This window comes from Limanda limanda, chromosome 4, assembly GCF_963576545.1.
Source record: "Limanda limanda chromosome 4, fLimLim1.1, whole genome shotgun sequence".
NCBI lineage: Eukaryota > Metazoa > Chordata > Actinopteri > Pleuronectiformes > Pleuronectidae > Limanda > Limanda limanda.
Genome location: NC_083639.1, coordinates 18,949,845 through 18,973,247, shown reverse-complemented (window position 1 = coordinate 18,973,247; position 23,403 = coordinate 18,949,845). Strand labels below are relative to the sequence as shown.

Below are 23,403 nucleotides of genomic sequence, written 5' to 3'. Positions count from 1 at the left end.
TGTTCTTATCTGTGTTTCTTTTTGCATCTTAGATCTGTTAAAGAACAGTGTTTACATTCTGGAATGAAGGGGATGTGTTAATACCTCAGTGTTTCAGCATCTTTCACTTATGCCAAAGCACGTTTTCGTGCAGATTCCTGCCAGTCTTTCATTACACCCTTTGTGCTGCGTCAGTGTATTTATTGTGTAAGGCAAGACAGGAAAAATGTAAAGGTCAGGTGTGTAGCAATGGCTCCTAAGATGTAAAATGGGTTCTTATCTCCACCATGGAGGTTGTGTTATCAGCATTTGTTTGTCTGTTGGTTAGCTGCGTTACATGAAAACTACAGAATGGTTTACCACGAAACTTGTTTGAAGGATGCTTATATGGCTCAGGATGAACCCATTACATTTTGGTGCAGATCAGTGTGTCAATAGATTTTGGCGTTTTCACCAGGGAATAATGAATGGATCTAAATGAAAAAAAACTGGTGTATGTAGAGGAATGATATCTGAGAGTGTGCACAATTTGTTGCATCTTGATTAAAGTTAAGGGGAGTGTTGGACCTTTGTGGAGATATGAGTGCCATTCTAGTTTGAAAAATAATTTACAGACTTTCTCAAACTCACAAAGTTTCGATGTACTGTCAATAGGTCTCTTACGGCGGACACTTTGACATGTAGGAGGGAAAACACATATACACCAGAGGGAACTCAGAGATTTTAAAGGTGGAGAAAATAAATTCCTGGATACGCCTGATTGTGTGGATCTGCTCCAGAATTAAATAGGTTCTTGGGTTCTAAATAGGTTTCATGGAAATTGGTGCAGTTGTTGTTTTGTGTGATCCTACAAACAAACAAATAACCAACAGACAAACAGCAATGCAAATATAACCTCTGGTGAAGCTAAGTACCAAGCATGACCTGCCTTGGAAATTGTCACCTCAAAGCTATGTGGAAACTAAAGATCAGACACAGATTAAAACAAACACAGACCAAAAATTAGGAACAAAATATGCAGCATGATTTAAATCTTTGCTTCACGTTCCTATCAGATAGAATCAGAATAAAGTTGGGCAAGGTGCCTCGTTAGTGTGCAAACAGTATTTCAGATGAAATATAGTCCCCTACAGTACTCATCAGCCGATGAGCTATGTTGTCAATATGAGTGGGAAGACATACTAATGTTTTGCTGTTAAGTTTTCTAAAATGTCTACCAAAAAGTTTGTGTTTGGGACCACATGGCCTCTACAACTCTGGTTGAATATGTCGACATAGTGTGTAGAACGTCCGGCTCCTCCTTTTGGGCACTTGTGGGTTTATATAAGGTACTCAATTGAAATCTGTTCTTGTGATCTGACTCTTCATTTAATTATTTGTTCTTTAAACAACATTAAATGAAGTAAAATAATAATAAGACAAATAAAATTGGATCCATAAAAGGAATAAAATCCCAGAATCTGCATTTTTTAATGAATTATCATGAGCAATACTTTTAAGATTACATATAGTGATCTTATCTATTGTTGCAGCTTTAAAGAAAAAAACTATTTAAATTTAGTGGAGTTCAGGGTTGGCTCATGTCAACATTTGGCAGTGTGGCTTCGTCGGGTCACTACGGTGTCAGTGTTTGGTACAAACTTTTCCCATGTGTAACCTCAACAGTAGTTCTTAGTGTTTAAACTTCCTCGATGTAAATTCTCTCAGTCAGTCTAGAATAACTGCATTCCAATGTTTTCACATTATATCTGACAAAAACTAAACCAAACCAGACGTTCATCCAAACCACATAATATTAGCTGTTTTGATCTCTTAACGTGTCTGACAGGCAGATACATGATGTGAAGGTCTCCTGCGAAGAGGCCGAGGGTGAGCAATTACATGAACAGCATGCTTGGGTTTTAGAGTGCCAACGTGTCCCCTGGGGTTATAAAACACATTCAGAAAGCTTGTCAGTAATTTAGAAAACCAGAGCAGAGTGCATCTACTTCCACTCGGCTCTAATGAGGCCTACATGCTGCACAACTAAAAAAATCCTTCTGTCTGGCTCACATTTGGATACAAACTTGATTGTGTCCAAAGTCAAACATTTTAAGGATTCACCAGCCGTTAGCGTGTGCAGTTAAGAAACATTGCTCTAATGATCAGATGGAGGAGCTCACCCTGCTAACAGCAGCGGGTGTAAAGAAAAGCTTCATTGATGTTTCGGGGAAGGGCTCCGGTTGTTTTACGATTCTTACTGACACACACACACATTGTTACAAACCTCATGTCAAAAAGCAACACATAATTTCCACTTTGGACCTCCGTTAAAGCCCAACAGCCAGTGATGCTGTTCAAACTGTAATAGTTGTTATAAATACAGAGTTTGCCAGAATCCATTATCTGTGTAAGAGTATTGTTGAGAACTGTTCCAGGTTTATCACCTGGATTGTTGTGAAATGAGGGAAGTGTTATGGTTTTACACTAAACGCTGCAAGTACTGGTCAGAACGTGATGTTATTAGTTTTCATCGTAGCTGTTTGTTATAAATACTCTCATTTAACAGCGGACTTTCATGAGTCATATTTGTATGGGTTGTGTACAAAAATGAAATCCTGTTAACATGGACACACAAACATTTGTGAAGTGGCTGCTGTTGATCAGGAGGTAGAGCGCGTCGTCCACTAACAAGAGGGTGGGTAGTTCGATCCTAGGATCCTTGGGCAAGATGCTGAACATCAAATTGCTCTTGACCACTATGTGAATAATGTGTGATACAGAAAGTGCTGCACATAGATGCATTGTGTGAATGTGTGAATGGCAAAACAAGTAGTAGGTGGTCATCATGACTAGAGAAGCCCTACAGACATACATATACAACACAGTATACCCTGTATATGTTTATAAGACACTTAAAATAAACAGCTACAACATGTAATTCCTTTGAGCCTTTCTAAATGATTCCATGTATTGCATGTTATTTATTCCGAGATGTTAATGTTTTTATAAAGTCTCTGGAGATGCAGCACTTATGGAACGTACCAAACGCAAATACAAAGAAAAATACTTCTCACTTACACAGTGTCATGCATAATATGTATGATGTTGTTTAATTTAGGCAAAAACATCCATTAAATGTTGAACTGTTCGTGCAGAATATCCAACAAATATTTGATGTATTAAAAAAGACACAACAAGGTATTCAAATATGATGTTTTTCAGTATTAAACTACAAAAAAATTAAGATGTAAATCTCTTACAGTTATTTATTCATGCATGTTTAGAAAGATAATTACTGCTATAACAATTGCTCTGGTATATTTACAAAGGCAGAATACAGCACATCATATCATAATCTGTTGTTTTTCCTCTTTCACTCCTTGAGCAGTTCTTTACTGGTCATTGTCTTTGGGGCTCCATCAGAAGTCCTCTTCCTTTCATTACACGTTGAATGCTACAGCCTCCGGCAGCTGGGGGGGCGATACACAGTATGAAAGCCATCCATCCCCCTTTGGAAATCAAGAGGAGCTCCAATTCATTTGCTTAATTACCTAATTAACAGAAAGCTAATTACTTTGTTGTGTGCACGCGTGTGTGTGGAGAGGACCTTATGTAACTGATAGCGATCCTCAATTAATTTGCAACTACACTCCATCAAGTCAGGGCCTTAATTCAGGCGACACATCAGCGGCGTGACAGGGGAAGAGCGGATAATAAATTCACACACAGGGCTGTTGTTGGGCACCGCTGAGCTGACACATCCTGTGTTGACATGCAGATCAAGACACTGAAGAATTAGAAAGCTTAGATGGTGTGTGAGATTGCCTTCGTAACACAGTCAGTACACATGCATTGTCCTCATTAATTACAGCACACAACAATGTTTACAACACTATGAATAAAAACAAGTGTAATCCAGTGAAAGATTGGCTTAATGTACAAATCATTGAAAACTACAAATCCTGTTATAAGGATTGAAATAATATAGTTATAACATGAGAGATTTAAGTTCACAAAGTAAAAAAAGTCATTATTATTTCACTACTGAGTACCACAGTCATGATTAAATATATTGATAAAATAAATTATTGTCAATAAAACTATCTTAGTGTGATAAAGTAGTTTTCTCGTTAGGACAAGGAAAGTTGAAAATGTCTCCCTTTCAAGAAACAAGTGTGCATTGTAATTATTCAACTTTCATTTAACAGTAATTCCAGGTCTGGTTAGAGGGTTTATGTTAATGCATGTGTGTTGTGTTTCCTAATGCACATGTTTACATCCAATTCTCCAGACTTACCAGTTATCACTGTTGCTCCCCCTTCATTGGTCCAGAGGTCAAAGAACACATCACACTGGAGGTATAGGAGATACTGATGTGTTTTCCTCCTAGCTACTTGCTACCATATATACAGGGCATCTTTAAGGTGGGAATATGGTGTTTTTTTTAGCTCGTCAAACTTCCTCTGGCCTCAATTTATTCAATGGCCACCTGTTTGTTTTCATATTGATTATAAAATTGTATTGATGACTTTCAGTGCTTTAGTTTACACAACCAAGACCCTGGTTCTGTCGAGGATCCATTCGCTCCATATGAGCCTGCAGCTCCTGCAGATGAGCTGAAAAGTGGACCCCTGGTACTTTCCAACTACTTCTGGCATAGTCGGTCACTGAAGGTTTTCATGCGTCGGCATCTCAGGACCCCAATCTGACTTTCCAGCTAAGATCAGACTTTGTAAATATGTTAATGCTTTTAAACCCCTTCTTAAAAGTTAAAATGTTCTTTTATAAAGCTTTCATTTGTGTGAAATAAATTAATTTCATTGTCATTTTATCATTGTATTTATCCTTTTTTTTCTACTACACAAATAAAGTTTATTACTGTTTTTTCTATCATCATTACCATTATTATAAGTCTTCTCCAAGGTCTGTAATCTGAAATTTGTCCAAAAAAATAGCCAATGACAAACACGTTCAAACTCTCTCTCTCTCTCTCTCTCTCTCTCTCTCTCTCTCTCTCTCTCTCTCTCTCTCTCTCTCTCTCTCTCTCTCTCTCTCTCTCACGCACACTCACACACACACACACACACACACACACACACACACACGCGTACAATAGAGACATTTTAAACACCATTGATACACCCCTAACAATATGAGTAATTTATAAATGTTATAATGTAAATAGTTTTACATAATGGTTGAAAATTGTTGATATATTTGAAATGTGTTTCCTCCAAAACCTGAAGTTTGTATATGACCTTTTTTTGTATTGACAGTCTGAAGGAAACAGGAAACCGTATATGATTTTATTTCCTGTTAGGCTTTTTTCTGTGTCACTGTGAATTAAGACAAACTAAAGTTTTACGAGGATTGTTTGTCTTGTTTACTGTGAGAGTGTTGGTGTTTCCGATTCCCCACAGAGCAGAACTCAGTTGTTCTGTTTGATAACCGTAAAATGAGAACCTGCCTGAACCTCGATGAAGATTGTGTTTCTGTGCCCAGTGAGTAACCACACATTTTCAAGAAGAGCCACAACTCTCTAACTAATTGAGAACTGCAGCATGAAACAGAATATAACAACCACCACACAGTTAGTACCATAATAAGTAATAATATGGTCTTTACAGTACACAGTAGTGATATAGAAGATCTCTGATAATCTAAACAAATGATCTGTCACAAGAAATATTCAAAAATGAAAAAAACACCCCTCAATCCACATCCACAAACTTACATGGTACAGAAGAAGTGGTTGCTCTGTGGACGTTTGGTATTGTATCCTTGTTACGACACATGGTCAGAGGGTGGCGCTGTCTACTAACAAACAGTCTTCCCTCGCAGGGTTCATCTGCAGAATTTCTCATAGATGCAGCCTTGATATAAATGCATTTACGTTCACAGTGAAATGAGCAGAGCTTCTAAGACCTTGAGCAAGGACAAGAAGAAGACGGAAAAAACACTGACTTAAAATATTTTCTCTTGAGACTAAATTAATGTTGCTTTAAAACGAGTGTTAACTGGACTGTTGAACCGGCCCATGATAATTCTCCTCTTCAGGGGCAGGTGACAAGCGATTTTAATTACTGTCATAATGCTTGTGCACTTTTCCCTGTGACAGGAAGCTGTTTGGGGATCAGCAAAACCTTCACAGCAGCAAAGAAAATGTTGAGAGAATTATTTTACAAGTATTGCTGAAATGTATGTGCAGTCATGTTGCCTTTAAAATATATTTAAGTGTTGGCCCACAGGTCAGATATAGTGTCAGCCCAGCAAACTGAAAGAACATGCTTCACTTGGTCCAATATGCTGCTATATGATTACAGATTCAAGAAAAAGTGACCATATAAAACAAATTGTACCTTGCTGCATTGATTCCCTGTAAAATTTATATTGCAAATCTATTTAAAAATGCATTTTAAGGCTTAAAACATCCAATATATATATCAATGATCTTCTAACGCCCTAAGAGCCAATAGGTCATCTTATATCAGCTGATAGTGGACTTCTGGTATTTCGTAGAGCCAACTGGAGAATAGAGGCTGTTGTGCCTTTTGCTTTACACGCCTCCAAACTCTGATAAACTGACATTTGAATGAAAGGACAACAAAATAAATGAAAAAATAAAACATTTTCTCTTAAGACTAAATTAATGTTTCTTTTAAAACAAGTGTTTACTGGATTTTTGTAATGGCCCATGATAATTCTGACATGAGATTTTAGTTACTGTCATAATGCTTACTTTTGGAAACAGCAAAAACTTTCTAAGCAAAGATAATAAAAAACCTTTGGTGAAATTTACTTGCAGTCATGTTGCGTTTAAAAATACTATGAAGTGTTGGCCCACAGGTCAGATAAACTGTAGTTAGCCTGATAGCCTATTGTGCTTTTGCAAATAAAAAAAAACTTCAAATATTTTCTTTTGAGAATGAATGTTACTTTAACTCGAGTGTGAACTGAACTGTGCTAATTCTCCCTCGCTCTGTGACAGGAGGCTGTTTAGGAAACAGTCAAAGTCGACAGAAAAAAAGTGAAGCTGAGTTTCTTTATAACTTTTGCTGAAATGTATTTGCAGTCACGTTGCCATTAAAGACGCTATGAAAACTTGGGCCACAGGTGAGATAAGAGTGTGCGCACAGAAAAATGAAAGAACCTGCTTCCACCATAATATCAGAGAAGTTATTAACCATCAGAGCATTTCTTCTCTCTGCTGCAAAGCTTTGGACCAGTCATGATGAACCTTAAATTTATTTAAAAAAGGAAAATGCATGGATGGAATTCGGGTGAAATAATAGAAGTTCATTGAGCCTCATTTGTAATTAGTCAGCTCAGACATTTTAGCTTTTCTGACAGCCCCCTCTCTCCTGTCACACTTTCTGCTAAAACTAATGCATATCATTACACCCCCCCCTCCACCCCGCCACACACACACACACACACACACACGCTGAAATGAGCCACTACTAAGTTGCACTCCTGCACCGTGGTGTTCCTGCATGTGAAGGATCTGCGATGTGTGTGTGTTTGCACTGAACGTTGTTTACCCAGCAGGTGGATATGACGTCACGGACTTGGAACATCAAAACAACAACATCCAAATCCGCGATTCTTTCCCTTTTCCCTCCTCATCCTCTCCCTCTCTCTCCTCCTCTTCTTCTTCTTCGTGTTAAAATCTAATAACAACATTAAAGAAAGGGAGCTCGAGCGAGACACACCGGGAGGCAGCGAGCGTCCAACTCCATTTTTTTTTTTTTGGTGCTTCTTCTTCTTCTTCTTCTTTTTTCCCCTCGACGCCCTCGGTAAGAGGATCATTTGCTCCTGTCTGCGGAGAGTTAAGTTAGTGAGTTAGTCCCCTCTGCGCCTCGGCCACCCCGGGCGGAGGAATCCTGTTTGTGTGTTTGCGGGTTGTGATTTGTTGTCGCACGCGTTCTCTCTCTCTCTCACACACACACACACACACACACACACACACACACACACACACACAGCGGACTCGCCTGCTCGACCTGCCGTAAAGCGCGTGGCCCCTCATTCCGGTAAGTTTCACTATTATCACACTATTGTTAACGCTAGCTTTGTTGTGTCCTGTGTCGCTGCTGCTAACACACACTCTCCTTCACACACACTCATACACACACACACTTTAGAGTTTGTATCCGGCTCTTCTTTGCTGCTTGTTGTCTCTCAGGCGCCACTAATAAACAAGTAAACAAACACCTGTGTTGCTGTCACGTAGCGTAGGATGCTAGCCTCTTCTAACCCGAAGCGACCACCGGGTTGTTACAAGTGTGTAATAACTACAAGTGTTTCCTTTATTTCTGGTGGAAAAGTTCGGGTTTCTAACTTCACGCTGCTTACGAGACCCCCCCACCCCCCCCCTAGGGGAAATGCACCTCTTTCAGGAGTATGCAAGTTTCACTCTGAGTGCTAAGCGCTAACTAACTAGCTGCTGTAGCCGTGTGACTAGTTACCTGTTGATGGATAACTGCGTAATAACACGTTTGTAAAGTGAAGCTGGAAGTGGAAGTGGAAGTTGGGAGGTTTGAGTGCCGTGATTTCTTTAGGAGCTTGCCCCCCCCCCACGTGTTCGCCAAACTCCCACAGACCGGAGGGACATGTCCACCCTCCCGAACATCAACCAAACTCCGCTTCTTGGAGCCGTAGCGTTCGCTTTGTGAGCCGGTGTGTCCCGCTTCGTCCTCTCCTCCACCGGGGGCTGCCTGTGTGTGTCTGCCCTGCGATGAGGCGGATGTTCACCTTTCAGAGTTCAACTTCTCATTTTTTAACTCCAAGAGGTGACACAAATTTTTTGTATACGTTTTATTCGCACCTGTGGCAGCGTGGAGTCACACCTCTACATCGACGCGTTTATTTAAAACATTCGCCTTTTGTTAGAGCTCCAGTCAAAAGTTGGACGTGAGTGCTTTTGTTGAGTCGGATTGGGGTGTGAGTTACAGTTTTCTTTACCGTAAATAAGATGAGAATGCGGAGGACCTCATTATCACTTTGTAGAAACAATTTATTTTTAAATGAACAAATTGCAGTTTTTACTACAGTGCGAATGTAAAGCTAATATGTTTTCAATATATTCATCAACTTTATGTTCTCTTAAGCTGTCCAAATAATAGTTTGCTGAGTAAACAAGTATTTAGAATATTATTCCACGTTTTAATTGCAGCGTTTTATAGCTGGTGTATTACAGAATAAATACACACCATGCAGTAACCAACATGATCATATTTTTTACTGTGCAGCTTTTATATTTGTATTTAACATAAACACACGTCTCATATACTTAATCCACGCTGATTTGTTTTTGATTGATAAAGTCATAAAGAATATTTTCAGAATATTTTATATTAAATAGTTGTAATTATGTATGTTTACTGAGAGTGAATAGCATTCAAGTGGGGATGAAATATTACTCTAATATTTTACCCAGTGAGTCGGCAGCTGGCAACAGCACGACTAAAACCATCTGAAAATTTTAACAAAAGGGAAACTGCAGCTTTAACAACCATTGCTGGCAGTGCTCCCTCCTTCTTGGTCTTTGGATTAGTCATTGTCTGAAGGGGGGGAAAAAAAACACTTTTTTTGTAGGAGAAGTAAAGTAAACAGCCTCCAACAAGCGAACCTTGACAACCCAGATTAAGGAAAACATTGGAGATCAAACAGTGCTGCTGCTGGGCTGTTGTCATGAGCTGCCTGAGAGAGAGCTGCAGACTATTTGAACAGGCACTGGGGTTTGTGTGCTCACTTATGCAGAAATGGACCTTCGCAAACGCTGACCCAGGTTTTAAAACGCAGGATGAACTTTCTTTGCAACTTTTTTTTTTGTTTTCCAGTCTTGCTGTTTTGATACGGCTATTACCCTCAGACACTCAGCCTTCATCTGATTCTAATGGGAACAACCTAACACCGTCCCCCCGCATCTAGAAACGAGACTGACTGTCGTTTCTGTGCCCCATGCTGCAAGTGAATAAATTGAGTTGGCAGGGAGGAAAGTAAAAGGAAAAAAAAAAGAGTTTGAAATTTGAGGAAGGGCAGCTGTATACATTTTAATGACGCAAGATCCTTAACACTAACCAATCTGTGATTTTGTGCTATCTGGAAAGCCCTTGTTTCTAGTTTGGCCTCTTCAGACTCGGGCTGAGGCTCTTCTTTGTAGAGCGTTGAGGTTCAACTGGTAAGAAAGTAATCAGTCACTCATGCATTCAGTGAGAGGACTCCCATCCCTGAGTGGAGCAGCCCTCTCTTTCATCTGACGGTTCAGTATTTGTGAACACACATTGAAATACCCTGTGCTGGGTACGGAGGGGCTGTAAACTGACTGTGCACCCTTGCTTGCAGCTGAATGATAAGGAGAGTTATTTTCCGTCCAGTGTGGGAATACGGTTCTGCATTTGCCGTATTTTATTTATATAAGATTTATTTACTGGCTTCACCCTTCACTTGATTTCAGATTCAGGATAACCTCGAACCAGTTGCTTGTAACAATTCTTTTTTTGTTGCACAAAGCAAGTCGAGTGACAGATAAATAAAGAGGATTTTCTAGCAAATGAATTGGTCATGTGATTTTTTGCGTGTTTGATTCACAACAGCAGAAAAGGGGAAGAAGCAGTGAATGAAAGTGATAACAAAAGAGTAAGCAGAAGGATATATATTTTTTTCCATGGGTAAAGGTTAGTGTGTCCCAGCCCCTGTGGTGTGCCTGGGCATACGGCTCTCAGTGCCAGGGAAGGCGATTGGTCAGTGAGGGGGGGGGGGCAGCTTCAGGTGAGCTCGGTGCTCAGGACGGCCATTAGCTCGGGCAGTCATTAATTACTGTCTTCTACTGTCGTCTGTCCTTAATAAAAAGGAGGGATGCTGGCAAAAAATGTCATCCCTCTGCTCGGGGGGAGAGAGAGGGAGCATGCAATTACAATCAATTAAGTTGAGTTACAAGTAACAAATTTACTACTCATGTTGTGTTTCAGGAATACAGCTATAGAATACAAATTGAACGTTGTTGGAAAATATCAAAGTATTTGTTCTGTCATTTATTGGTGTGCTGATTTTAGATTAAAGTGGTGTTTTTTATTTAAATAAATAAACGCCCTGTTTAGCACACAGTTTGGGCTGCATCACATTTTGCAACAGCCTATATCAACAGGATATGAGAAGGAAAATGTACTCAATTACAATATTTTGCTCAGTCCCTATACAGTACACTAGATTAAATAAGAAAATTAGGACTCATTGAATCTTCTATTTTAATTAAGGTAAATATGTTCTTGTAAATAACCATCTGATACTTAAGAGCACAGAAGGAAAAAAACATGATTTTACAGAAGAAAGACTCTGAACAAAAAAACACTTAAAAGAGATGTTGTTACACTGTGGTTTGAGTTGCGACGACATTTGACATTTGTAGTTGAGAGCATACTGAAACTCGTAAACCTAGTCAGTTTTTTTTCTTGTGAACAAGATATATACTCTTTTAAATATCATTTATATCCAGCCATATCTTCACACATTAATACAATTAAATATACAATACTTCATATAGTTAGAAAATTATAACATAGTTAATGAGATGAATTGTGTCTTTGGTAGACTGCAAGTGCAAGTTTTGTCTCATTTCTTCTTTCTTTTAACACGTTCTACTTGTTAATTAGTTTGTACCGTATAACTTAATCAATGTATTTTTATTCATATGATTTAACTCCATTTGAGTATGTACAAGATTCCTCTTGTATACCTGATATAGAGCTTCTTTAATAGTACAACACTTGTGTGTGTTTGGGATCGATGCAGGTAAGCTTCAGGTCTTTTGGCTTAGACGTGAGGGGCTCGGCCATATGCTACAAGCTGCTCTCAGCTGCCAGACCGAACCTCAGCACCTGTTTCTATCAGCTGTCCAGTGTGTGTGTATCAGTCTGCGTTTGTTTACGATGCACCTTTGGATGCCTGATGGACGACACAGCTTTCAGTTCCTCTCAATGAATATTTACACCAAGGTTTTGTTACTACATTGATACTCACAGGTTGATCTGTTTGTTGTTTCAGGTCAACATGGAAAGGAAGTGAAGTTGACGACTTTGGGAACAAACTAAAAGCCCCTAGTGAAAGTTGACAACGTCAGAACTGTGAGTGAATCTTCTCTCTGTTTGAACTCTACAGGGTTTTCAAAAGTTTATGTTCACACACTGACATATAATTGGCAGCGAGGATCTGCTAAAAGAAAAGTCATTATATCTCTTCCTTTTGTGATCTTGACTACATTTTTCCACTGTGTGAAGAAGAAGAGTTTAATGTTTTGTAAGTCTAATGTTGGAGACTATTCCTGAACTCTCATGGTGGTAAAGTATGTGGGTTGAAAAGGTGGAGTGTTCCACAGAGGTGTGATCTGATATTTACTTGATTCAAGAGCGGTTACTTAAAGATTTACTCATCCTCCATTCCTTGATGACAAGTGGTGTGGTTTGATTAGTCAAACAAGTGTGGTTAGATGTGTGGCACAAGACAAGCTCAAAGTGAATATATTTCGTTTCTAGTGGTGATTCATCTTCTGTTCCACGGTGGTGGCAGATTCTGTTATCTATCAAGTTCTTCCATATACCAAACAAATCTGTTTTATGCTGCCGGATGTTTGAAAGTCTTCAAACTTTAGACCGACGTTCTTTTTCTTAAGACCTATCATAAAGTGGATGCCTCAAAATAGAAGCGTTCGTAATCTGGCTATAGGTTAAATCAGTGCTACGCTTTATCAGTGTGAGAATTAGAGCAGCACAACTTACATGTACTAATATGAAAATGTCACAGACTGCTGCTTAAACCCTGCTAAGTGTAGTAGACAGTGTAATGCAAAATAAGGTTGCAGGAGTAGATCTTTAAGGGCCTCATCCATGACTCCTTGGCTGTGTTTTCAGTTGGCAGCCCGCGTCCTAATAAGAAACATAACATGGCAGAGCCTGCTCTTCCATCATCATCGCTGGGTGGAAAAGTTGGTGCGCTTTGATCATGTCTTTTGGGCGCATCACTCCAGCTTAGCCTGCTGCTCGCTATGTGATAAGCCATCAGAGTACTCAGATCTGAGCCGGCAGCTCCATGGGCTCGAGGAGAGACAGGAGAGAGTAATGGAGACGAGGAGAGAGCAGCAATGCAAATTTTGTTGACAGACTGTTACTGCAGCTGTTCTCTTTGCCTTTGAATTCAACATTGTTACTGTCCGTCTTCGTTCATCTGTGAAGAAAAAGGCCATATTTCAGTTTTAAGTAGTTTCTTGGTGGAGCAGCCCAGTAACCGTGTTGTACATTTGCCCTGTTGGCAATTAAGACACCTTTTAATGAGAGGTGCAGGCGATCGCCTCGAAAACACAAACAGGTTTTTATTATTTTATTCTACAACTTGTTATGTTCTGATGTTCTCTTGACTACGTATTAACGGACACTAGTTCACTTTGAAGCCAAATGGTCTCTGTTCTCTTTCCGCTTTCCTCCGTCTGCACATGAAACATCATTTTGAACCCCCATTATGAAAGGGTGCTCCTAATTGACGGGTTGTTGCTTGTTTATTTGATATATATTTACCAGCTGGGTGGTAATTGGGAAGCAGTAATTACCCAAGATGCAGTGCAGCGCTGCAGCGAGAGGTGTTGGCGTGCTGATGAGTCTGGAGCACAGATGAAAGTATACAGGTTACTATTATCATCCTAGCTGGCTGTTTAAACACTTGACAGCAGTGAGCGGAGATGGCTAATTGGGCCTGTGTCCCTTTATACACTGTCATTGTTTACCGTGATGATGTACAGTGCGGGATCAAAAGCGTGGCACTTTTATCTTTGTGCTCTTTTTGGTACAGTTGTTAGCGGTATACCTGAGCAGTTAATAGCAACATTAAAAAGGCCAGTGGAGGTAAGGGCCTGGTGGATTTGAAGTCCCTCCTGATGATGTAGTTCCTTCACTGATAATGGCCTTGTTAACTGAGATTCATTACCTCTTCAGTCAGACTCCCTTGGTTATTGAGAGGAAAACGTTCTCAAACGACTGAGTTTGCCACAGTGAAGTCACACCGATGTGGTTTTGAGAGCTATTCATGGAAGGTGGTGACGGTATCTTCCCTGACTCCTGATGATTCAGTTGACCTGAGACCGTGGTGGTGGTGGGGGAGGTATTTGACTTTCTACTCAGTTCCACTTTCACACCAACTCTCGCTTTCTCTCTCTCTGTCTTTTTCTCTCGCTCTTCAATCCACTCCTCTCGAAAGCACAGAGATGCACACCTTGTTTGTGTGCAGACGGCTGTTGTTTGATAGGCCGCTTTCTCCCAGTAGATCTTCAGACGTTGTTGTTGTTTGCCTGTGTTGGTTGGAGTGTGTGACTTGCATTTGCCAGGGCTCCTTGGAGGGAGTTTGTTTTTGTTCTCGCTGTTGTAAACAGGGTGGGGCTCCATTCCCAAACCACTCAGTTGGAGATAGTTATTTTTTTGTTTATCACTCTGGTCAATAGATTAGCCTTGGATGGAGTTATGTGTTTAAGCAGATAGTGTGGCCAGCATTTGCTGCATGTGTTGAGTAGATAAACACATTGTCATTGTTGTTTTAAGATTAAGGAAGCTCTCTGATTTGGTTTTGCTGATATATCTGACTTTGTTAGGGCTTGGTGATAATTCACTGGTGTTATTGTTGCATTTCCTGCACTCATTAAACTGTGCCAGGAGTCTCATTTTGCATTTTATTGCTTCAAACTGTCTCATTGTGTTACCTTGTAAAAAACTTAAAACAGTTTACTTTATTTACAGTCTTAATGGTTACCCTTTAGCTAATTATTCAGAATACTTTAAAATATTGTAACATATTCATTACCATTCATTCATTTGTTTCTCACAAAATCGATTTTGTCCAGGTAGGAGTAAAGGGAGAATTTGGACAGTATGAAATAATAATAATCTTACCCTTAATTTTTAACACAAACTATGTTTTTTATCATTTTTGTTGATTATAGTGAAATTAGAACACACTCGTTAAAGCTAGGGTTTGTAATCCTGGAAAAGTTAGCAAGAGAAGGCTACAGTATGCAATTGATACACCGCCCCCCCACCCCCCATCGTCCGTCTTGACAAAACTACGCCCCCAAGACACATGAACGTGCACTCTCTGACAACTGCAAGCAGCCGACTTTTCCATGACACGCTTGTTAACTTCTGACTACTCTCTGTGCTTCAGTGGTGTATGTCTCTCCGGTTGACGACTAATCATGTGCAGTCAGAGCATGGACCGAGTGCGCACATGAAGGCAGATCAGTTAGTGACAGACAGGTACACCAGTGATTTAATATAGTCAGAATTAAATGATTGGTTGTTTGGTTGTCTTTTCAGACAACTTTATTGACTGATGGCTATGAAGAGGATTTCAACAGGTTTCAACAGATAAGACAAAACGTGTTTCAGAAACAAATGACCGACCCTACCTTTATATCGTGGTAGAGAACACCAAGGTTGATGACTAACACCACACAACCTAAAATTTCTAAGTATTATTGGATTTCTAAAGGTTTGCATGCTGCAGAGTACTTTGAGTGTTATTTTGAGATCCACACCAGGTATGATGCATCTGTGGCTTTCATAGAGTGGCTCAGCATCAGAGGCTGAGGATGTGTGTAAAGTCCCTTTTAGATAGGAGATGACAGCCGCTGTGGCTGTTGCTGATCCTGCTAAGGTCTCACCGGAGTCACACAGCAGCGAGCACAGCGGTCGGCTGTGTGATGTGCAGTAAGCAGCAAGTTTTTAAATGGTCAGCAGCAGAAACTGGGAAAACCGTTTCTCTGTTATGTGAGTAGAAAATGTGTCCCCCTGATGTGCCACTACTATACTATACTGTCAGGTTCGCACTTCATTAAATAGAGGGGGGGGGGGAGTGGCTACACGTGCTATTATTATACAGCTTAATAGGTTTTTTTTCTATCTCTGCCTATTTAAGTAAGAAAACACAATGGCATGTTGTAATTTAAGTTTCTCATGAAAGTTTTTTTATTTTCAATTACAGTCCCAATGTTGCTCCTCAAAATTACATATTCAAAAGGTTGTTCATGAAAGAAATTCCCTTGTGGCCTAAAAATGGCTTAAATGTAACTCTAGACCTTCCTTCCTTATTTCTTGACGGGAATATATAAAAGTGCTCAAATTCCCCACCCTGCCCCTTACAGCTCACGTACAGTTGAGGAGACTTTTGTAGCTACTACTGAGCCCCATCCAGAATTTGACAGGATTGCTTTAGATTTGAGTCCAATTTTTCAGACTGGCGTTTGTTTACTGTAGTGTTTCGATGAAATACTCATCCATCGAGTTGACTTTTAGTTTTGATATAAATATGTGTTTCCATCATAAAAGGCGTAAGGGAGACATGGTAACTCTTTTATTAAAACGCAATGCTTTTATGGAATCGAACTTATAGATTCTAATTTATATAGACAAATAAATGTCAAAATTAAATAATAAGTATTTCTCCAGGTTACATTGAACAAATTGTTAAACATTCAAAAAAAACAACACAAAGTTCAGTCTCACTATTAAAAGTAGTTGTCAATCCTCGACACAAGCTGTTTGAGTCTTGCAATTTGCTTAACTCTATATATTTTAAAGAGAAAAAAACAAACTCAAAACTTCACTGGCATGTAATGAACGAATCCATCTTAGCGCCAAGATTTATCGCATTTAAATTGTTCTGTCAATTCACCTCTAGTGCAGTTTGAATGATTACAAGAGGAACTTCCCCAGCATTTTGTGTAATAACAAAGTACTGGTCTTATTCTATTGTTTCATAAGACCAATGAGCTTTTTGTCAAGACCACACACACACACACACACACACACGCACACAGACACGCACACACAAACACACAGTTAGGGGACATTACAACAGCGGCAGTACCAACAGCCACTAGAGTCTAAAATGTGACCTGTCAAAAACAAAATGAGTGTTTACAGTTGAGGAAAAAGCCAGCGGCAACAAGCTGATGTTGTAATGTAGGATCGACCATGTGTAGTTCACTGGTGAGCTTTTGTACAAGTGCACAAACATTCACATAAGCTCTTGAATATCTGTCTCATAAACTAGCATTTGCACTTAATCTGAATGGGTTAATGGTGACTTAACTTATTGACCCTGGTGCTGCTCAGCCTTTCTATGAATGGGCGAGCACACGTTTATATTAGGGATGGAAACTTTGCTGAATGTTATTGTGGCTTACAAGACATTTATGTAAGTGACTACGCATCTAAAAACAGACCAAGATAAAGACAGAGAGTGAGCGTACGAGTGGGTGAGCAGGAGAGAGAAACTCAACTGAAACTGATACTTAATTCAGTACTTATTTTGTTCCAGGCACTGGAGTAAAAAACATTAGAAAATGTCTGTACTTTACCACAGTTGTTACTAGACTGTGTCTCAGTGAGTTGTAATGACGACCAATCCCAGCAGAGGTCAACCCAGGGGTGGGGAACCTCCAACCTGCGACCCATGAAACAATTCCTTTATGAATAAAACAAAAAAATCTAAACAATTCTCATGACTGCATTTTTCACGTAGATGTTTCGTCTCATCGCTGACGAGCAGCATGTCAAGAAAAAAAGTGCTGAATTTTCTCTTCAGGAGGAAACGAACATCTTTGTTGAAGTAAAAGACAAACCAATGTGTAGAGTTCATGGGAAGCACTTGCAGTGATGAGAAGGCTGATTCGATCACGATTACAGATGGAAACATGCAGCTTAACTAGATGAGTTGACAGAAGAAATGCACTTTAAATACAACTCTGTGGCCGAGTTTGGGTGTCCAACAAGCATCTTCCAGATGACCACATTCTGACATAGACAACGCTAGTTTTGAATACTGGGAGAATTTGTGAAGGAGGCTTGTACCGCTGCACAGCTGCTTGAGTCAGGGAGAGTAAAATTGTGCATTTTGTGCCAACCCTGTGCATTGTGTTCCAACTATGCAAGAACAACAACCTGCGTTGACATCTGAATTTGCATGTGAGTTTGCAAAACACCTTCAGGCATTTAGCGAGAGGTTTCAGGACATGACAAGTAGACAAAAGGAGCTGAAAATATTTGTTAATCCATTGAATGTAGAACCTGTTGATGTTCCTGACAACCGACATGAAATAATCCAACTGCAATACAACGAGAAGCTCAAAGTGAAGTACAACAACTTCCTCTGTTAGAGCTCTATAAACTGAATGTACGTCCTGAGGATTTTCCTTTTCTGAGGAGATATTAACTGAAGTTCTCATCTCTGTTTGCAATGACTTGCTGCTGTAAGCAGGTCTTCTCAAAACGGACTCTTACACAGTCAGTTCTGCCCAGGACTGACTGACTCAATCCAGGAAAACTTGCTGTGGGTAGTATTATCACCATTACCATATGACATCAGACACTTCACCAAAGAAGAGCAGTTTCCGCCATCGTATTAGAGAGTTTAGTGATACATTTGAGACTCATCTCTTTTGTACAAAGTACAATAGGGTAAAACATTGTAAGTATGGCCCCCAAAGGATGTTACAAATTTAAATTGCTCAATAGAAAAAATGTGTTGATGACGTTTCTAACACACGACAGAAACCAAAAAAAAAAAAAGTACAATATGTCAGGAAAGATAGTGGTGATAAGAGCTGACAACGGTGTCTGGGCGCTGTAAACAAAATCATGTGATCTCCGCAGCTGTGTTAATATGTCACTTCCTGCCTCGCTCTGCTGCACCCGGCTGCTACAACTATTGCCTGAATAATGTGGAGGATTTGTTGGTGTTGTGAATGTGCAGAGAACCTCCCGCTCTGTTGTCCATGTGTGTAAGGCAAACTACGGGTAAACTCTGTCGCCAATTCTCTGCTTTTTACCCAGAGGTAATGTCTGAAAACGGCTTTACAGAGGTCCACTTCTAAGACCCAACTGTCCCTTTTATTCAATCAAACCAAATGAAAATGCACACACTTAAAGATATCAGTCCTCTAAATATGACTGTCTTTTTCCAGCAAGATACATGAATTATTTCCTGGTAAAACTTGAAAATGTAAAAAAGAAAAACACCCCGTTTGTGGAGGTATTTATTGTCTATTAAATCTATTGAATTGCCCTTGTAAATTATTTCGTTTATATCAGTTTTTATTTTAATTTTAATTAAACAGATTTGTTTTTTTTGTAACATGGTCTACAAGTAGCCTAGAGAGTTAGTTAACGAGTCATAGTGTTATACTAACAAGTGACATCAAAGTGCTTCAGCATCATAAGCAGCAGGTCCCAGAGTTGTTTTCCACCCTGTTTGTTACTGTTTGCCATTCACTGTGAACCGTTTCTAGCCTTTTGTTGAAAATGTGCTACACCTGTTCTAAACGCTGTAAGTATGGTGCAGTTTAAGCAATCAGCCGTTCTTAGTTATTGGATCTTTTTCTAAAGGCTTTTTCATGTTGTGTATACGGAGTGCATAATGTACAAGCTTTTAATGTGTTGACCAATCGATTCCTCACACTGAAAACAACCAGCATAGAGGAATGAGTAAATCAATCTTTTCATATCATACTACAGAGTGGAGTTGGGCCAGGCTTTTGAGTGCATTTCTGTGTACTTTATGCACAATTGTAAGCAGTGACTGAAGGGCTAATTCAAAGAATTTTAATCACTCAGTCCAACCCTCTTGCAGTGTCATCTTTTTTCAAATGCCTCATAAAATGAATAGATGAGCAGTCTCTTTTTGGAGCATAATGGCTGCATTAGAATAGGAGATGGATAATAGATGAAAACTCTGTATCCTTCATGCACTCTTTCTCCCCCTCTCAGGCGCTCTGATCTCTTTTATCAATAGCGGCGCTGTGTAAAAGACCTTGCGGGGCACAGTGAAGTGTTCAGTTGAACCTCACATAGACACAGGAATGGAAAAAGCAGAGGTGAGAACAATTTGAGCAGTAAATTGTAGACCAACTGGTGCAGGATTGACTGTTTCAGCTTAGCTAATGCATGATTTCATGCTGCGAGACCAATAATAGCTTTGTTTTGTTAGTGTTTCTCCAACTTCATTGATTGCAATGCCACACCCTTCCACCAGATTCACAGTGACAGCTCTTTTTTTCCGACCAAGTGAGATCATGCGATTGGGAGCTGTGAGACTGTTGTTCTTATCAAGGCCAACCGCGTAGTGCTAGTAAATATGTAAACAATGGCAGAGACAGTTTCTCATTGCCTAACTGACATATCTCATAGCTTGGCTGATGATTCATCTGAGAAAAGTGTCTTCAGGGTGCACTGTACTTATGGCAGTTTAAATAATTTAGCCAGTGATGTTTGTCCACCACAGCCACTGCCATATACTGCATCTACTAATAATGGAGGCTATCTCAGGACATTCACTTCTAGTTTGGACTCTGATACACAAATGAGCAACAACATACCTGACTTGGAAAAACAAGTTCTAAACAGACAATGCTTTTGCTGAAAGACGTTGACTGTTTTCATCAGCAACAGGTAGAGCGAAAAGTTAAAACATACACAGCAGATAATTGTGCATGGTGTTGATATACTGTAAGCTTTTGCATCACAGTACTGGTTTGGATTACTAAAGGACACACATTAAGCCCATGCAAAATGTATCCAAAACACCTAGTGTAGTTTGTGCTTTTATGTGGTCAGGTGCTTTCTAAGGAAGGTGCAATTTATAATGCGAAACCCCTTGATTTGTGTCTCTGAAAAGTCAAATCTTAAATGTCAACACTTTTGGTTCTAACCTGCGACAGTTAAGTATGAGCTCCTGTTCACTCTAATGACAGAACATGAGCACTGATTATGACCAGTCCTTTCGCAGAAAATTAAGTCTTTATTATCCTACATGTCTCTCTGTCTCAGTAACATGGTATCAACAATCCATTCTCTCTCTTGGTCCTAGTCTGGTTTCACCACACTGCTGCTGATGTCAGTTTCCAACTAGGAAAATAAATGCACAGGGACTCAAACCCTGAATTTAAAGTTAAAACTGAAGTAAAACTTAACTTTAAAGATTTATGTTTTTGAAGGGAAAAAAGTAAAAATTTATAATATTGATATGGTCTTGTTTGCACAAGGTGCAGTGGGCCCCTAACAGCAAGAAGGGCCTCAGTTATAATTATATTATTAGAATTTTATTATTAGTACATTTGGCTTTACAATTAAACAATTACAATAATTATTGCAGTATAATTTTCATCAATAGCAATTCGAGAAAGATTCATTATGTAATTGATATATTGCATATGCATTGTCTAAGCAAAGTGAGGTGGTAATTACACATAATCTATGTTGTGAAGTATTTAGCTGTTTATCAATTGTTTCTTATTCTCTGTCCAATAAAAATAGGTTAAAGTCTTTACATGTCCTTTTATGCCTCTTTAGATAGTATACAATTTTATGTTGGCAAGTAAAACTACCTGTTTCTAACAAGGACACTGGCAGTGTGGTTAAAGGAAACAAAGATGTTCTTTTCTTTCATTTTCTGGGAGTGAAACCTTAGATATTTTTCTGCTCTCTTTACTTGTGCTAATGTAAATCATTTGCATGGAGTTATTCCCTGCTGATTAAGGCTGTTTGGACTGTTCTTCTTTGGAACCATGCCAATTGAATTTTCTGCCTTCTAACACGCTTGGAGAGCGGGGAATATGGTTCTCATTGGGCCCGAGGCTTGATCTCCTTTTTGCCTCCCCCAGTCCTCTCACATCACTCTGACAATTAGTGAGCTCGACCATCCCCAAATGACACACGTAATTAAAGAGTTGGCATTATAATTACAATGTGTTTATTGTCTGTGTATGGATTCTGTGTAGTGCACAATGCACTGGGAGATTTCTTTAGTGTAAATGGATTGAGGGCTTTTAATATACTTGGTGTTAAATGCGATTTCATGTGGTTAACATCTCGGTACCTCCTTTATCAGCCCTTTGACAGTCGCTCTGTTTGTCGCACAACTACAACACAAATTGGCTGACAGCAGAAACTGGCACCCCGAAAAAACAAATTATTTAGTCATGGGCTTTTAAAGGGCGCAACGGTAAATGCATGTTAAGTAAATGATGCAATTTATTCCCTTCTCCTCATTGCCAGGCTGCCTGCCACGGGACTTCTGCCAGCTTTAAATAAGTGGTACCCAGATGGTATTCACATGATGCCCACTTGGTTACAAAACCATCCTGGGGAATAAAGCTGACTGCCACAACAACCAATGGGTCAGCCCGTGGGCCTGTTGCTTTTGCACTCTGCATGCGCAAATGGCTTAATGTTGTTTCACTTTGCCGAAATCTTTGGTAAGGTTGTTTCTCACGGGTCCTACATAAATTTGAAATAACCCCCTTAATGAACTGGGACAGGAGACAGATATTGGAGTCTGTTTTTCTTCTCCCTGCAAATGTTGGTTCTGCAGAAAAGTGAGAGTGAGCAGGGAGAGTGATGAGCAGCTTCCCTGCACTGCAGCTGTGCTGGTCTCTGGACTCCTGGGTGTCTCTTGAAGAAGTGGTGAACTGTGTCATCTCCAGCCACTAACAACCAACAGCTGCTGCACCAGCCTGCAGACCGAGGGACAACGTGCAACTGATTTTCTAACAAAATAAACAAACAAAGACCCAGAAAAAAAGAGAAACAATACCTCAAAAACAACACACAGCTTATGCAAATGTTGGGGAAATGTGTTCGCGAATCGATAAGCCCCATTTGTGTACGAAGAGACTTAAGGACAAGAGTGACCATTTGACACAGAGATGCACATAAGTATTTTATCGGCTCCAACTATCCTCAAACATCTGCTTAATTTTTTCTCCACTGCAGAATATGTTAAAGTTATACAAATGATTTAGTATTGAGTTGTGAAATGATACAACTGAGGGTTGGGGAGTGTATTTTTTGGTGAGTGTATGCATGACACAAAATGTTCAAGGCAAAGTTGTAGTTGTGTGTTGGGAGAGAGGTCAAACGGTCAGTAGGTTAAAGGTTGACCAGCACAACAACAAAAAACGCAGCACCCACACAGTTATTTAGAGATGAGAGATTTATAAATTGTTGTGTTCATGTCCCTGTGTTAAGTTTTTACTGTGGGTCGAGTTTTGCTGTTGTTGTTTTGAACCTGAAGTCAAACTCTGTTGTGAGCCAGCACTATTTCTTTTGTGAGATTACTTTTTTCCATGAATGAAAAAATGGAATCTCAACAGCTCGTCCCATTGTTTAGCTTTTTCTCCCAGTCACCTTGTAATTGTTTCTGTGTCATAAGTAGCTATTAGTATTGCTAGAAAATGGTAATGCTTTGAGAGACTCATCTCTTCTAGAGAATGGCTCTCTATCACACTCTCACATTCTTTTAAAAGGGAAAAGGAAGATGAATTTTGCCCATAAAGGCTGTATCACAAGGGCTTTTTATCCTAAATGGCTCTGGGGATTGTTATCTGTGGGAAGTGTGTCCTGCCTC

The 23,403-nt window shown here is 39.6% G+C and overlaps 1 protein-coding gene across 5 annotated transcripts in view; it reads left to right on the top strand.

Moving 5' to 3' along the window:
* Positions 1-7,483: 7,483 nt before the first annotated feature.
* The window catches only part of foxp1b (forkhead box P1b), a 150,915-nt gene continuing 134,995 nt past the window's right edge, over positions 7,484-23,403 (top strand). For 3 of the 5 annotated variants that reach the window (XM_061069375.1, XM_061069371.1, XM_061069374.1), the window contains exons 1-2: positions 7,930-7,994; positions 12,007-12,086. The gene's annotated coding sequence lies outside the window, so the exon portion shown is untranslated. Of the gene's footprint in view, positions 7,758-7,929; positions 7,995-8,629; positions 8,754-12,006; positions 12,087-23,403 lie in introns of those variants that run through there. The other 2 variants (XM_061069372.1, XM_061069373.1) reach the window with 2 other exon arrangements.